Here is a 4,517-nt window from a genome sequence, read left to right as displayed (position 1 = left end):
CGAAGCAGGCGGAGTATTATCAGAAATGGGTTCCCAGCTAGTTCAGCATTTGCACATGTGCTGCGTGGTATTACTGCTCCTGCTTCGGCCTTATTACGGCAGCAAACTTCATTGACTATTACGCCGGAATGGAAGTGTAGTTCCTAATCTTATCAGCCTAGAAACTCGCAGCTTTACATTTCCACCGGTCTTAGTACACAATATAACTACAGAAGAGTCAAGTTTTAAATACAACACATATGGAAACTCGTTGGTCATTTTTGAACGCGATGCTATTGGTCTAATAGGATTCAATGATCTATGCTAAGCTATGCTAAAAGTGATATCGCCAGAACAGGAGAACGGCTGAATGGATTTCAAAACGGTAAAAATCAACTTATTAACTTGGGGGGAGTTGGAAAATGAGCCTATTTCCAAAAAAAGTGGAGTGTTCCTTTAAGACTGGATTTGTGGTCCAGGGTCACATATGTGCAATAGCAGTTGTATACAATAATGTAATTATATATATTGTATATTTATACTGTATTTTATATAGTATATTAAAACAAATTGTATATTTATTAATCTTATATATATACAAATTTCCCTACATATGTGACATTTTTAAGCTTTGATGATTCAATTCAACAAATTACTTAATTTTTTTATTCTTTAAATTTTAATATCAAATTAAGTAACAGCATTTAAAAAGGTAAGAATCTTAAGTGCCAATGCATTAATCATGGTCTTTATTTATTTATTATTTATGTATACATAACTGTAAAATTCCTTTGATTTTATGTGCCTAATGACTCATTCGCTAAAGGAATGAAGGGAATTATGCAAACCTGTTTTAATAACATCACTTACTCAATTTCATTACAATAAAAGATAAATGAGTGTAATCTTTCAGGAATGAAATGACATCCTAACATTTTGATGCTCTCCCATTACCTTTGCTAAAAGCCTTGTGTGCTCCAGAGGAAGAGTGCAAAAAAACTGAATTAATCACAAGAATATTTCGAGCCTTCATTCCAAACTTATATTAATGTAATATTACCATCCGATCAATAGACAGCCTGAAGGGAACATTTTTAAACATAGTTTTCATGTTGCTGTGTGCCAAACTCTTTAAAGAAAACCTGACATTTAAATCAGCCTGCTATTAATTCAATCTAAGCAAACTTCACACTAGTTTTCTGGAGATATCATCTTAGATAATGCTATTATATATCTGACTAGTCAGAATGTGTGGATAATCAAAGAAATAGTTCACCTCAAAATTAAATTCATTTAAATTCTAAGAAACTTCAGTCGTTTTCAACAAAGATGGTACAATGTGACCACAGCTCCAAAAAAGGGCCATATATGGCCTGTTTTATTGTGTGCGAGGAACAGACCAAAATTTAGATTGATACTCACTGAAAGCCTTCCCTCCTTTCAAATCACATCTTTTAGTGTTTGAATATGCAAAACACACAACCAGTGGCATTTGGCATCAATGTGTGACCTGGCACAATGCATCCACACAGCATTGTTTTGAATGTGCATGTGTTGAATGTGTTACGATTGAAATCAGATCTCTGAATATTATGGATGGGTTTGGCTTGACAGAATTAAAGAAACAGTTCACCCAAAAATGAACACTTTGAAACAAACAAACAAACAAAAAAGTTATTTTGAAGAATGTTGGTAATCAAAGAGTTGACGACAGTCTTTGACTTGTGTGGAAAAAATCAGTGGCCACCATCGACACACATTCTTCAAAATATTTTTGTTTGTATTCAACAGAAAAAAGAAACTCATACAGGTTTGGAACAAGTAATGACAGAATTTAAATTTTTGAGTGAGCTGTCCCTTAAAGAATTAGATAGAAAATACATTTGTATGGACAAATAGAATTTTTTCTTCTTTTATTCTCCACGGAAAAAGTGGTCATATGGGTTTGGAGCAACATGAGGGTGAGTAAATGATGACAGAGTTAAATTTGTTGCGTAAATGATTTCTTTAAAGGATTTGTTCACTTCCAGAATAAAAATTTTCTGGTAATTTACTCACCCCCATGTCATCCAAGATGTTCATGTCTTTCTTTCTTCAGTCGAAAAGAGGTAAACATTCCAGGAATTTTCTCCATTTAGTGGACTTCAGTGGGAGCCAATGGTTTGAAGGTGCAAATTGCAGTTTCAGTGCAGCTTCAAAGGACTCTACAGATTCCAGCTGAGGGTCTTGCGTAGCAAAACAATCAGTCACTTTCTTTTTTTATTTATATTCGGGATGCACTGAATGTTTGGGAACCGAAAGCCCGTAAATAACAAAAAAAAGCTCTTGAGGTTTTCAGGCCGATTAAGTGAAAAAGCTGAATAAATTATACCGTGACGTGACCAAAATCTCATCAGATGATGAGAAGAGAAAGGTGTGGTTGTTGCTGGTTACTGTATGATGACTAATATCATGAAATGGCCTTAAACCATTTGTAAATAAACTGCAGAACGTTATGTTGTCTAATACATGCACACATTGGATGTATTCTGACAGCACTGCACAAGCTCCTTAGCTTGAGGAAAATCTGCACTGAAACAGCGTGAAGAGAGAATCATTCATAAATCTGCTGCTGTCAGCAAAAAGTAGTACTGAGGTCTTCTTGTGGGTTTCCAGCAAAATAAAAGTCAACATTCATAAATGTTACCATTGTAATTTTACTGTTGTTCTGTAAAATAAAATAAAGTAAGACAAAATTATGATAACAATCATTACAACAGCTCTATTAATACATTTATTACAACATTCCCCTTTGCTCAGCAAGGCTGCATTTATTTAGTACATTATAAACAGATGCCTGATTTAAGAAGAAAATTGCAATGAATATTATTTCACTAACTTATGTATTTTAAGTTAAATTGTGCTTTGTTGGTAGGCTATAATGTCTACTAGCTTTTTGAAAAGCAAGACAAAACTGTAAAAAGCACATTTTGGCTATTTAATTAATGCAATGGTGAAAAAAATTTGGCAAAATACATGGGGAAAAAAACATTAAAAACCATGTTCAATAATTGGCCTTCAGCCCAGTGTTTAATTTTGTTCGGCTTCGGCCAAGAATTTTCATTTCGATGCATCCATAATTTATATTCTTTTTAACCACAAATGCTCGTCTTGCTCTTGCTCAGAAAGCTGGAAAGGTCACACGTGATGTAGGTGGAAGTACCGACCCAGTGTTTACAAAGCAAACGTGTAAAGGAAGTCAAACCTTTTTTTTTTTTTTTTGTCAAATAAGTTTTATTGAAAAACCAAGATTTTCCAAAATCTCACATATTTTGTTTCTATTACATGTGCAAAGAATACAATCAAAGTGAAAAAGAAAGAATAAACAAAACAAAACAGAATAAAACAAAAACCCACATCACAAACCATCCCTTACATTAGTTTGTAAAGTATGATGAAAAAAAAAATTGACTAACAAATTAACAAATGATGCATTAATCTGTAGGGTTTCCATCAAGGTAACAGAGAAAAGGGTGCCAGATTTTGTCAAACTGCTCAAATTTGCCCTTCAAACAGTTCCTAATTCGTTCCAAATGTAAAGTAGAAATCATCTCTTCAAGCCATAGCTTACATGTAGGAGCCTCTTTTTTCTTCCAAAATAACAGTATTAACTTCTTGGCTGTAGTTAAACTGTATGCAAGCAGTTTGTGTTGTGCTCCTGATAATGAATGCATACCTTCAGAAGATCCCAGAATCAAAAGCGCCGGATCCGGCTGCAATTGCACCCTAAAAATCTCTGAAAGCATATCAAAAATTCCAATCCAATAACAAAAACTATGGGACAAATCAACATCCACTCAATTACATTTGTCACAAGAAGGTGAAACATTTTGGAAAATTCAATGTTATTTCTTTTTTGAATAATGTAATCTATAAATGACTTTAAATTGAATAAGGCAGTGTCTAGAATTGATAGGAAGTCAAACCTTTTTTTTAAAAAAAGGTAAAACAACAATGTCGGACGATTTTAAAGTGGGAGAAGAAAATGAGAGTTTTTCACCCTTTCCACCCTACCTTTTTGAACCAAAGTTCACAGATGAAGAACTAACCACTTGTGACCTTTCCAACATGATTATGTAATGCATGAAGTCGCGGAAGCACATCGCAGAGCTAGTGCAAAATGAGCATTTGTGGTTAAAAGTATTGTGGTTAAAAGGATTGTTTCGCTAGATAAGACCTTTTTCTTGGCTGGGATCGTGTAGAGCCCTTTGAAACTGCAGTGAAACTGCATTTTCGACCTTCAACCCATTGATCCCCATTGAAGTCCACTATATGGACAAAAATCCAAGAATGTTTTTCTCACAAACCCAAATTTCTTATTTGACTAAAGAAAAGGAAGACATGAACATCTTTGATGACATCGGGGTGAGTAAACTATCAGGAAGTTTTTATTCTGGAAGTGAACTAATCCTTTAAGAAAATTTATATTTCATGGTGTATTTTGTTTGCATACATGACTGTAATCTAAAAAATATCTAAAATTGATGTTATTTTATTGT

The sequence above is a fragment of the Garra rufa genome, chromosome 22 (genome assembly GCF_049309525.1).
Source record: "Garra rufa chromosome 22, GarRuf1.0, whole genome shotgun sequence".
NCBI classification, from domain to species: domain Eukaryota; kingdom Metazoa; phylum Chordata; class Actinopteri; order Cypriniformes; family Cyprinidae; genus Garra; species Garra rufa.
This window is presented reverse-complemented; position numbering follows the sequence as displayed.